The sequence below is a fragment of the Protopterus annectens genome, chromosome 2.part2, assembly GCF_019279795.1.
Source record: "Protopterus annectens isolate FY-2018-M chromosome 2.part2, PAN1.0, whole genome shotgun sequence".
NCBI classification, from domain to species: domain Eukaryota; kingdom Metazoa; phylum Chordata; order Ceratodontiformes; family Protopteridae; genus Protopterus; species Protopterus annectens.
This window is the reverse complement of record NC_056730.1, coordinates 456,519,716-456,533,602: the sequence shown is the minus strand read 5'-3', so window position 1 is coordinate 456,533,602 and position 13,887 is coordinate 456,519,716.

Sequence of the window (13,887 nt, the reverse complement as noted above, 5' to 3'; positions counted from 1 at the left end):
GAGTTAGATTTTTTGTGTATACATGTGAATTAAATAAATAATTCTGATGTAAAAACTGACAAGTGAAAGGGTCTCTTTTTCTGAGTGCTACAATTAGAATCTGATTAGAAATAAATTTATTCTGATACATGTTCTTTCATATGCTACATAGTGACATATTTTGTTATTTGTTTTGTTTCTTAGGTTCATAGATTCATAGGTAAGTACTAGGCTATTGGCCCTAGGGTCTATATAAGCTTAGCCAAAAGGTACCCTGGCTTTCGCCACCCAAGAAAATTATTTTCCTGTGCCACTGTCGAGCAGAGCCACAGAAGTGATCCCCAGGGGGGAATTTCCTATCTCCCATCCAATCATCAAGATTTTTCTTGAAGAGTGCTAATGAGGAGCTTTGTTTGATATAGATAGGTAGTTTGTTCCAGAGTATGGGAAGTCTCTGGGACAGGAATCTATCCTTTTAGCATGTTCTGTTTATTGTGGTGACAAGGTTTAGGTCCCTAGAGCGTGTAGCTCGTAGGGATTGGGATTTCTTTAAGTGGAGCATATCTAAAAGCTCTGGGTTTGACATAGCTTTGTGTGTTAGGCAGAGATTGCCTCTGAGTAGGCGATATTGGATGGAGTAAAGCTGCAGTTTCTTGAGACGGTCTGCATAGGGCATCTGTTTGAGGCTGGTAATCCTCTTTGTGAGGTATTTCTGTGGCCTTTCCAGTTGTTGTAGATGTCTTGTGAGGTACATACCAAAAGGGGCATTGTACTCTATAATGGGTCTAATGAGTGATGAGTAGAGGGGAACAATGACCTCTTTTTTCCTGGATGAGAAACCTTTTGTGATGAGGTGTGCCACGTAGAAGGAATTCCTGACTACTGTGGCGATGTGATTATCAAAGGAGAGACTACTGTCCACCTGTGTCCCAAGGTCTCTTATCACACTTTCAGTGTGAAGTAGACTACCACCTATGTGGTAGTTCATGGGTATAGAGTTTTTACAAAAAGGGATGACAATGCACTTTTTGGCATTGAGCTTGAGGCCATGGCTTTCACACCAGGAATCTGTCTCAGCGAGGCCATTTTGTAGGATGTTCACATCTTTTGGAGTTTTGATTATGGCTCCTAGTTTGCAGTCATCTGCGAACTGCGTTAGCCAAAGACCTTCTGTGTTGGCCTGTACTTCAGAGAAGTAGATACCAAACAGGAGAGGACCCAGGACTGAACCCTGTGGTACTCCACTTGTCACTGGTCTGAAGTTGGATTTGGAGTCTGCTGCTTTCACAGTGTGGGTTCTGTCAGTGAGCCAGTTGGCAACCCATCTTGTGACATAGGGATTTATACCTAGTTTAGTGAGTTTATCTATAATTCCAGAGTAGGGGATGGTGCCAAAAGTCTTGACAAGATCTAGATAGGCTTTGTGAACCACCTTACCCTCATCTACGGCTTTGGTGACTGCTTCAAAGAAGTCTATCAGGTTTAGGAGACATGATCTGCCTTTTACAAACCCAAACTGGATGGTGTCCTGAGTTTGGAGATTACCAATGTCATTGTTTATAAGTTCCATGATGATAAGTTCCATAACCTTGCAGACCAGGCTCGTTAGGCTAATGGGGCGGTAGTTCCTGGGGTTTGTGGTGGCTCCCCCTTTGTGGAGTGGGATAACTGTCTCTGTACACCATTCAGTGGGCACATAGCCTGAGGTGAGGCTATGACTGAACATGGTACTTAGGTGGAGTGCCAGTTCGTTCTGTAGTTCATGTAGAACACAGCGTGGGATGTTGTCAGGTCCCATGGATGCATTCTTCTGGTATAGAGATGGGCTCTTTAGGGGATGACAAGGGGGTAAAGTTAGCACTGAACCTATCTGCCAGGATATTGGCAATATCAGTTGGTTCTGAATATTTAGTGCCATTGTGCTGTAACTCAGAGCAGATCTGAGTGTTGCCATTGAGATTCTTGACATAGCTATAGAATGCTTTGTGGTTGTCTTTAGAGTCAGTGGCAATTTTGTTTTCATAACTAGCTTTGGAGGATTTTATGAGCGATCTCAGCTTCTTACTAAGGCTGACCAGGGAGTTTCCCCAATCATGGGATTTTACTCTTTTTTGCAACAGTTTCTTTCTTCTATTGTAGAGTTTGTTTATGGCAGGGGAGCACCAGATTGGCTTCCTTTTTTTGGAGGATGGCATCTTGGTTCTGCTAGGGATAGCATGATCCATGCACTTGTGTAAGTGCTTATAAAGTGCATTTGTGTAGGATTCAGCAGTCATACCTCTACTGTCCATCAGCATGGGTGTCGTGAAGTTTGCCACTTCTGTCTTAAGAAGCTTAAAGTTGGCTTTGGAGAAATTTTTTACTGTGGTTTCCTTAATGGGGGTGGGGGAGGGATGTGGATGTCTAGGGTGATTAGCTTGTGGTCGGGTCTGACCAATGAGGAATTGACCTTGGGTGTGGAGCACTGGTTGCCCATGTTGGTAATAACTAGGTGTAGGATATTGCTGCCCATGGTGGGGGTGTGGATAAGTTGATCCAAGGCATTGGAATTTATGAATTCCAGAAAATATAGAGCACAAAATTTGGTACATGAGTAGTTTTTCCAGTTAATGGTGGGGTAGTTGAAATTGCCCATTATTAGGGTGTTAGGTTATGCCCTAATATTTTCCAGTGTATCAAGAAATGAGGAGTGAGAATCCTTGGGCATGGTGGGGGATCTGTAGCAAGCTACAATTTGGATTGTGGTCTTGCCCAGAGTAAGTTACACTTGGATAACCTTGGATGCATCATGCTGAACAACTAGCCTGGAGGTGTGGATATCCTTAATGAATATGGACACGCCTCCGCCTTTAGTGTTTCGGTCCAGGTTAGGTGGCCGAAAGTTGTGGTATGAATTATAGCCTGGTAATGCAGGGGTACTCTCTGGAACCTTGAACCAGGTCTCTGTCACTGCACAGATGTCAATGTTCTCCATTTTAAGGAATGCCTCGAGTGAGTGCATTTTGAGGTTTAGACTTCTAGCATTGAGTAGGAATACCCTCAGATTATTCTTGCCTGTACCTGTTACGGTAGTGAATTTGTCATTTGAACCTTGCCTAAAAAAGGCACTATAGGGGCGGCTAGAGCCTTAGCCAGTATCCAGAATCCCAGAAGTGACAGGTGCAGGCCATCTCTGGCAAAGCATCGTGGTTTGTCGATCATGTCATCCCAGGCAGACAGATACTGGATCCCCTTAGAATGACACCAGAAGCTTAGCCAATTGTTGAAGTCAATCATTTTGTCCTTGTACTGTGGTATCATTCTGAGAAGGCAGGATGCTACTCAGGGCTAGGGTCATACCTGCCTGGGCTACAAGATCAGATAGCTTCTCCATGTCCCTTTTCATGTAATCCAAGGAGGTACATCTCAGGTCATTCACACCAACTTGGACAATGACAGAGTCATATTTGTACTTGTTGTGGAGTGACCTAAGTGCATGCGTTATGTGGCGGATCCTGGCACCCGACAGGCAGCTGACAGTAACTTTCTCCTTGTTTAGCCTGGTGAGTGGAACATCAGTGTGCCTGACTATAGAGTCACCTATGACTAGAGTGTTGGGTATGTTGTTATGCCTTATGGGCTGTGGTTGAGTGGCACACTGAGTTTGTGGGCTATGTGTCATTTGGGTGGTGTTGGTGGGTCGAGGTTGCATGTGTTTCTGCTTTGGAGGTCCCTGTTGCTTGGGCAGGTTTTTACTGAGAGCCTCCATGAATGTAGGTGTGTGTTTTGTGTTTCTATGTGTGTGTTTTGGTGGTGTAGGTTTTTAAGGACTATGTGCTGAGTGTGGTGTGGTGCAAGTGTTTACCTTCTCCTCTTGACTGTCTAGTCCAGTCTTAGGTGAAGAAAGCTTTACTTCCAGTTTGGCTATATAAGTGCATCTCTCACAGGTTGTAGTGTTGGGTGGTAGGAGAAGAGGGTTGTCTGTGTACATGAGACAATTACTGCATTGCCCCAAGATGCCCAGATTCATCAGGCAGACAGGAGAAAACACTGGGAGCTGACCCTTAGACATGCCTAGATAGGTGCTTATTTGTTAAGTACTAGAAACTGTTTTCCTCTAGACAGTGAGAAAAGTTGAGTGCTGTAGTAATTTGTAGCTTATTTCATAGTGCCCTTTCATAGCACTACATCTGCCCTGCTAACCTTTACTGACTGTATTAACAAGAATCGAAACAACAACTCTCTCATCTGCTCTATTTAGCTCTTCAAAAGCTTTCAACATGGTTAATCATAACCTACTTATCAATGCACTAAAAGTCCAATATCTTGACCAACAAGCAATCCTTTGGTTTAAATCCTATCTTGAAAACAGAAAGCAAGCAGTACTCTGGGACAATAAACTATCCCCACCCCTCCCAGTGGACACTGGAGTACCCCAAGGCTCTATCCTAGGACCTCTTCTTTTTTCCATTTTCATTAATGATCTCCACACTGCTTTTCCACAAACCTCCTGTATACAATATGCTGATGACTCTACAATTATCTGTACTGCCAAGTCTTCCTCCTCCCTCCAGACCCTTATCCAAACTGTATTTAACAAAGTAGAAAAATGGTTTACCCAACATTGCCTCCTCCTTAACCCCAAAAAAACAAAACTTTTACTTTTTACTCCCACCCAAAAATCCCCACAGATCCACTTTACCATTACCTCTGACAATGGTACTTGTATTTCTCCTGACTCTACTGCGCATCTCCTCGGCATAACTATTGACCATAACCTCAGCTTCGATGTCCATGTTAACAATACTATAAAAACCATCAATAAAAAACTAGGCTGCCTGTATAGAATAAAACCCTTCCTTACCCCACTAGCTCAGAAATCTATTGCCCAGACTCAGCTTACTTCTACCCTGTTCTATGCATCTGCCATTTATACCAATCTATCTAAGCTTAATCTTTTCAAACTGGAAACTAGCTATAATAATATTACTAGATTTGCCACTGGCTCCCCTTATAGACCCCACCACTGTCTCAACCTTCAACAACTCAGCTGGTTAGAACTACAACACCAACTACAATACAATCAACTGCTGATTGCACAAAAAATTCTGCACCACCCCACCAACACCCCTACCTCTCTATTCTGATCTCCCCATACAAAAATCTTACAACACTACGCTCAGCTAATAAGTTACACATTGCCAACAATATATCTAATAACAAAGCAGGAGATCCACTCTTTTCCAATGTTGTTGGTAGAATCTGGAATAAGCTTCCAAATACACTCACTTCTCTCTCATCTACACAACTCTTTAAGAAACACCTCAGACATTACCTAAAAAGACAATGGTTTTGTCCCTGCTCAAAGCCTGATTGAAAAATACTCTTCACTTTTTCTCCTCCCCTCCTCTCATGCTTTATAACAAATACCCCACCTTGAGAGTCATTGGGCAGGATTCACGAAGCCTCCATGTAAGAGTTACAAGGCTTACACGGAGGCTGCAGTTAAACGGTGTGACGTCAGCATGTCATGCATATGCATGAGGGCATGCTGAATCACACCTAAGGCTAACACGGTCCGTGGAAGACAGTAGGGGGTGTGTCCGTAGGCCGAGCCCTGCAAACGGACACGCCCCCAGAAGAGTAAAAGTCCCGAAAGTAAACCCCCACGACAGAGTCTGTGTAAATGTGAATAAACACAACACAACACATGCCCCCACAGACTACGAACATAAAATGTAGAAATGAACATCTTATATATTTTTTTTAAATTGTAAAGATGTTTGCCCGTGAGTGCGCTCGTTTGCGCGGGCGTGCCCGTAGCTTAGCCACAGTTAGCAGTCAGTGGAAAAGCATACAAGAACTAAATATGCAAAGTTAGCCAAAAAGCAATAGCGTAGCAGTAGAGATGTTGGCTGAAGAGCATGCAGTCATGGTTCGAGCCCTCACAACGCCAATTTTTATTTTTAGTGAAATAAGCACGAAACAAGTCCCTGACATATATGTACACATATAAATTATATTTTATGTAAAATGTAATGAAATGGGCCATGTATTTTGAAGAAATGTGAGATAATAAAAAAAAAAATGCCAGATGTGCCTATAGCTGAGCTACAGTCTAACAAGTTGAGTACATCTGCCTGTAGGTGAGCAGTGTTTTAACAGGTATAAAATGAGTGCCCGTAGGTGAGCAGTGGTTTAACAGGTGTAAAATAAGTGCCCGGGGTTGAGCAGCATTTTAACACCCTGAAACTGTGTGCCCGTAGCTGAGCTGAGTGTAATATCCATGCTGACAGACAAACCACGCGTAAACCAGCGTGATCCGTTTGCGCGGAGCTGCGCACCGTGCCAACAAGCTAACCAATGGGCAACGTTGAGCAAGCTGTATCAAAACTGCTTTTACACAGACACACCTCCTAGCCTGTGTAGACAGACATAAAATATAAAAAGCAATGGCTAGGTTCAAACCCAGAATACCATGCACTATAGTCAAAGTACTGAATCACTAAGCCATGACAGTTACACTTAGAAATGCAGTAATAGCATATATATAGGAATGAATAGAAAGAGGAGCATGACAAAGCAGGTTTTGTGAAGCTGATACAATTCCAAAATGGCAATCACAGATAAGTGCGGGAAAAATGGCATGTATAAGCCCCATAGGCGGGAATACACAGCATAACCAATTGTAGAACCGACTTGCAGCCAGGATGTCAGGTGTAGGTGAGGGTAGTTGCTTCCAAGCACAGAGGTGGGGTGTTGAGGAGTACAAATATATGGTTTGGCTCCTTGTCCACAATCATGAGGCCCAACTCATGCAGGGCCAGGTCCTGTGGGGAGCATATAGGGCTGAGGCGTGGGACCGGTTGGCTCATGATCTCACCAGTGCCACAGGGATACCAAGGACTGGTGAGCAGGTCCGTCACCACCATGCGGACCTGAAGAGATGGAAGAAGGACCAACTGAACCGTTGGATCCTGGAGGCCCGGCAAATGCCCAATGCCCCACTACTGAGTAAGTTACATGTAATTATTTATGTAAGAAATTAACCTAGCTGATATTATGGAGATGTGTATTCCAATATTACTTTATTTATATTACAGCTGCAGGTGTCCGTTCTGTGAACCGTCAAGCCTATGGCGATAGGCTGGCATGGTTGCGCCACCAGGCAGGTCAGTAATTCTCTCCCTGTAACTGTAAATAAATATATAAGTATGACAGTTAGCAAAAGAGTGCAGTGTAGTCACTAATTAATAAAATGTGCAAGTAACAGTGTAAGAGGGTTTGCAAGTATTGCTTGATTAGAAAAGTGTGATGCAGCCTGTAATCCAAACATAAAAATTAAACAAGTCTGAAATAAAGATGTCCCACCTGTAATATAATAGTACATAACCTGCAGCAGGTTGAAAAGTATGGCTGCAGAAGCTGAGTAAAACACGTGTGAAATATATTCCTGTTGAAATACAGAAACATGACAGAAGTGAGACTGTTGGAAAGGATTGTTATAACTACAAGTAAAACATGTCAATAAAGCCTAGAATTAAGTACCATCTTGAATTGTAAAAATAAAACAAGTGAGAGAGTGTGAGAAAGAGTTATGAATCCACCAATAAAGTAGTAATAACTCCTGAATAAAGTATACTGCAGTCAGTACAGAATGAAATTAATGTGACAGGCAGAACCAAACAGTAACATGTGTTGAAAACGGTACCACAGCTGGAATGTGTGTCCCAAAATCTGGATATGTTGCTCTCAGTCTGCAATATGCAGATAGTATGGTTGTCTGAAATACCAAACATCCACAGTTGTCTATAGCTATATAAAGCAAATGTAGCAGGATGATGTAGCTGAACAGAGCCAGATATGAATGTGTATGAATAAAAATGAAAATGTATATTGATGTAGCAGTAACATTCCTATCACCAACCTGAAGTAGTTATCACATAGGAAACTGTAGGCAGGACTGTAGTGTGTATATATCTGCAGCTATTAGAAATGTACAGCATATGTATTGTTATTTGAAGTTGTTAATTAAATTTTCTTCACCCTACCCTATAACCACATATAATCAATTCCACGTGAAATTGGTATGTGCAATCACAATTAACACCCCTGGACATTTGTCCTGTTGGTTCATACATATTTGCATGTACGTTGATGCATCTGCCCTGTTCATACACCCAAACCTGATGGCCTGTTGCCATCAATCAACCCTGCATGTTGTTGGATTGTGTATTGCTGTTCATATTATGCATGTGTTATGCTTGCTGTTCAATGTTTTGAATATATGGGCGTTTGGTTAATGGGAATATTAATGCATGCTGTTACAACTAATTGTGAATGGTATTGTACGTTACTAACCCAAACTGTCATAACATAATGCAAAACATAGGACGACAGGGAAGGCAGGTTCCAGCGGACCCACCTCTCTCTCCTCAGCTGGCGAGTGCACCTGGCAGTATTGCCCAGGCTGGACCCTCCTCCGGTGGCCCTGTGCCACCTGTGGGTGGAAGCGCTGCAGGGGATGGGGCTTGTCCCCCCTCTGCAAGTGTGGCCGGAGGAGAACATCCACTCACCCTCCATAATGTCCGGACTGTGGTGCGTAGGGAGATCCAGGACGCTGTTCTTGGGCCCCTACGCCAGCTTGAGGCATGGGTGGCACAACTAATGGGCGTGCCTGCTGCCCAGCCTACACAGCCCCCAGCACAGCCCCATCCTGGGCAGTGAAGGCACAGTGGTAACTGCCCGTGGGTGGGGATCTCAGTTCCACTGTTACCATCTGTGGGCTCATGGGCTCGAGATATCCAAACATCCGTCCCTGTCAATTGTGTAACCCCCCCACATGTGTCATACACTGCCCCTGTATGCATCTTGTTTGTCTTGTCTGTTAACCTACCCAACATACCTCCCCAGCTATACCAACTTCCTGTACCTGACATACCACTCTCACCTGAAAAAAAAAAAAGGTCACTCTGTACCCACAAAAAAATTACGCCCCATACATAGCTGCCCATTTTGCACACATGTCTGCTGGACATGGAAACTGTCAATTACAATTGGCTGTACAAGTATTATTGTTGTCCTTACACCTCTCTCAGGGGTGGAAGGTTTCAAATGTCACACCAAATTACAAACATATGCACAGCTGTTGCTGATGAAGAAATGGGCAGCTATGGGCCTTACCTACATCCCTCCTGCAAAACCCGAGCTTGTTTCCCTATTGTCTTACCCTCTTTGTGAACCCTTTTTCACCACTTTCCTGTCTCCCCATTTTCATTTCTTTCAAAGAAATTAGTGCGGGTGTGCGCAAGAGTAAGCACTTTTAAGCAGAGATGAATGCCAGTGCACATGCGTGAGCTCCGCGCAAACCAGCGCTAACCCGGTTACAACTGCTTAAAAGTGCCTTAGTCACTCTGAATGACAAGGCCTGTAGTCTGCTCAAAAGCAAAATAAAATCCCACTGTCAGTCCCGAACCCAGGACCTTGGAAACAGTAGTCTGCATGACGTACCACTAAGTCATGACTGTTATATAAGAACATTGTGCTACAATAAATATATCATGCAATAGTAGGAATTAATGTAAAGGGAATATAGGATGTGTAGTACACAAAGCATGTCATGTATATTTACTGTCAAATGTAGTGGATTTCTATAATAGTAGTGTGTGAACAGAAACAGCCATGCTAGTTGGTAGCTAGTAGGTAATAATGTCACTGTAGCACCTTGCAAGCCACACACATACTCACAGCAGGATAATCACTGCCCATACCCCACAACCTCTTACAGCAACACATCTGGACTAAGTAATAAAAATGTGGAGCAAAGGCCCAAAAACAGGGACACATTTCAAATATTGCTCCAACAAACTTAGACAGTTGAGAGAGTAACAGGTTTTGCATTATGTTGGATGTTTGGAAGGGTATGAAGTCTGAAACTGAAATGTTTGTCACTATAGTCTGACTTGAGCCCTGAGTGATTTGCCAGAAAAGCTGTTTATGAGATATGGACCAAAATATGAGGCAAAAATGTGGACATCCTGCAAATATCTGTACACGTGAGAGGTCTGACACTGCCATATTTGAATAGTTAAGAGCCTAGACATAGCAACAGTGACTGAGTTACAGGGATGCCCCACAGACTCCCTGTGAAATGTACAAACAGTAGGCAGAAAGGTGTTACAACACATGCAATGGTAACTATGAAGTACTGAAAGTATGCACCACTTGTACGTCGGAAATAGTGTAGTAATACATATGCTCATGTTAACCCACAGTCACAACTGCAGAATACCAGACAATTTAATGGGTGTACCCCACTGATATGTACCATTCCATGAGGCAGATAAAAGATGCACCTGAGAGTCTCTGGGGCCTGCTCAGCAGCATACTCAAATACTCTAATAGATGTCAAGGTCCACACCATGGCCAGACCACACTGCATGCAGTAACACCCTAGCAGATATAGCAAGCATTCCAAGATGTGAATGTACATGGAAAATAGGAAAGCCACAGCAACGCACTACAGTCAAGACACCTAGCAGGCATACAAGTAGTGAATGTAAAGGGCAAATATTGAAGCCATAGCAACAAAGTGCAAGAGCCACTGCTATATACCAGTTACACCACATGTCCCACAGGAAAGCACACACACCCACATTAACAGTAGTAGTAGTCTTAGGTGTCAGTGTACATACACACTTAGTACAGGAAACTGGATAAATGAATGGAGAAATGTTAATCTACAACACAGCCGGAAATATGAGAGAGATACTAACCTTTACACTCACAGAACAGTGTCCACAGCATACCAGCATGGTCCCTGCCCTTAAACTCTGAAAGGGCTACGCCTATCTCACATACCTTTTTATAGCACTGTCCTGAAATCACAGTGAGAACTGCAATCAGTACGCAACTGGCTGCATGCAATTAGCAAATGCTGGCTAACAATTGGTGCAGAGGCCATCACATGGACATATGCAGATACCTACAAAAGCATGCTGTACTACCAATCCACACATGCAATACTTTCATTGCACCCTCTGGAGGTAGGGAAAGAGAGAGAGAGAGAGAGAGAGAGAAAACATACACAAACAAAAACACTCAACAAAACCTACTAGAAAGCTGACATCTGTCAACTGGAGCAGCAGCAGGACACCAATCCAAAAGGCAACGCAAGCAGCTGTGACAAACACAGGTAATGTAAAGTAATACTTTAAAAGTATACATACTGTGAACACTCCATATGTGTCATTGGTCTGTATCTATATGTATATGAAGATGTGCATAGGGCAGGGGACATACAGCAACTATCAGTGAAGGCTGTACATACATATGTATGTGAGGGCATCTATGTGCACATATCAATGTAGGTTGAATGTAGGTTGTAGTGCAATGTACAAAGTAGGTTTCACACTTATGTATGTTTAGCAGTATGTTAGTGTGTGTATACAGTTTTGTAAACCAACATGTTGATATACCTATCTATCATATGGATACGTATGTATGTCAATATATGTATGTATATATATATATATATATATATATATATATATATATATATATATATATATATATATATATATATATATATATATATATAATATGCATATATGTATACATAGATAGAGAGGGATGTAGGAATACATAGACAGATGTAGATAGATAGAATATGTAGAAACATATATATGTAATACACACATACAGATATAGATATATGTAGATACATATATATAGACAGACAGATCTGACTATCTACAGATATGACTGTATATGATTTATCTCACACTCCCCCTGTCCCACCCCCTCTGTCACTCTCACCACCTCTCTGCCACACTCCCCCCCTCCATATCTATAGCAATATATGTACATCCATATATATATATATATATATGTGTATATGTATACAGACATATATATATATATATATATATTATATATATATATATATATATATATATATATATATATATATATATATATATATATATATATATATATATATACATATATACATATATATATATATAGAGAGAGAGAGAGAAATGTATATATATTCTGAGTGAGGCACATGTGTACAGATGTATTGCAACAGGTGCCTGGTGACAAAGGCATGGCGTGAACACCAGTGTCGAAACTGGAGTACCATACCCCATTTCAAATCACCTACACCAGTAACCACCAGATATGTGATTGGCTGCCCACCACTGCATGTGTCAGGGGTGAACAGGGTCATAAATGTGTACAATACTCCCCCCAATGATAGTCACAGTGGCACACTATTCCTGGAATACCTGTACATGGTATGTGTCAGCAGACATGGTGTGTCAGCTATGGACATGTAGGTCAGTGTACCCTCCACACCACACAATGGCTGCCACAGTATGTGCCTCACATGACAGTTACAGATATGGAGAAGGGCACAGTGACATGTACGACACTGTGACAATGCACTCAAACACATTACCAATGCACAGTGACTGACAACACCACAGAGTGCACACATACTACCCACATAGACGTTACCACTCCTGGATTTACATACTTAAGTCACACCCATGACAGATGTCCAACAACCATAGTAACGCCTCACACCATCCACAACCTAAATGACCGCTGTGTGTCATCCTTGACACCGCAGTAGAGAGCACATGGTGGAGGTACAGGTTCCTACCAACAGATAAGACATACCCTGCAATAAACCGCACAGCATTAAGAAGCAAGACTCCCCATGAATACATGTCACACATACCCCTGATGAATGTTAGTCAGATAGGTAATATGCCATATGAGTCACCCTGTGTAACTGTTTGACAGGAGCAGGTACCATCACATCACATGTGCCACAATGGTCAGGGTAGCAGAACAGTATGCTGCTGTAGTCCCAGGGGCAATAGTATGTATGTTAGCAGTATGTTAGTGTGTGTATACAGTTTTGTAAACCAACATGTTGATATACCTATCTATCATATGGATACGTATGTATGTCAATATATGTATGTGTATATATATATATATATATATATATATATATATATATATATATATATATAATATGCATATATGTATACATATATATATGTATACATATATATATATATATATACATATATATACATATATATATATATATATAGAGAGAGAGAGAGAGAGAAATGTATATATATTCTGAGTGAGGCACATGTGTACAGATGTATTGCAACAGGTGCCTGGTGACAAAGGCATGGAGTGAACACCAGTGTCGAAACTGGAGTACCATACCCCATTTCAAATCACCTACACCAGTAACCACCAGATATGTGATTGGCTGCCCACCACTGCATGTGTCAGGGGTGAACAGGGTCATAAATGTGTACAATACTCCCCCCAATGATAGTCACAGTGGCACACTATTCCTGGAATACCTGTACATGGTATGTGTCAGCAGACATGGTGTGTCAGCTATGGACATGTAGGTCAGTGTACCCCTCCACACCACACAATGGCTGCCACAGTATGTGCCTCACATGACAGTTACAGATATGGAGAAGGGCACAGTGACATGTACGACACTGTGACAATGCACTCAAACACATTACCAATGCACAGTGACTGACAACACCACAGAGTGCACACATACTACCCACATAGACGTTACCACTCCTGGATTTACATACTTAAGTCACACCCATGACAGATGTCCAACAACCATAGTAACGCCTCACACCATCCACAACCTAAATGACCGCTGTGTGTCATCCTTGACACCGCAGTAGAGAGCACATGGTGGAGGTACAGGTTCCTACCAACAGATAAGACATACCCTGCAATAAACCACACAGCATTAAGAAGCAAGACTCCCCATGAGTACATGTCACACATACCCCTGATGAATGTTAGTCAGATAGGTAATATGCCATATGAGTCACCCTGTGTAACTGTTTGACAGGAGCA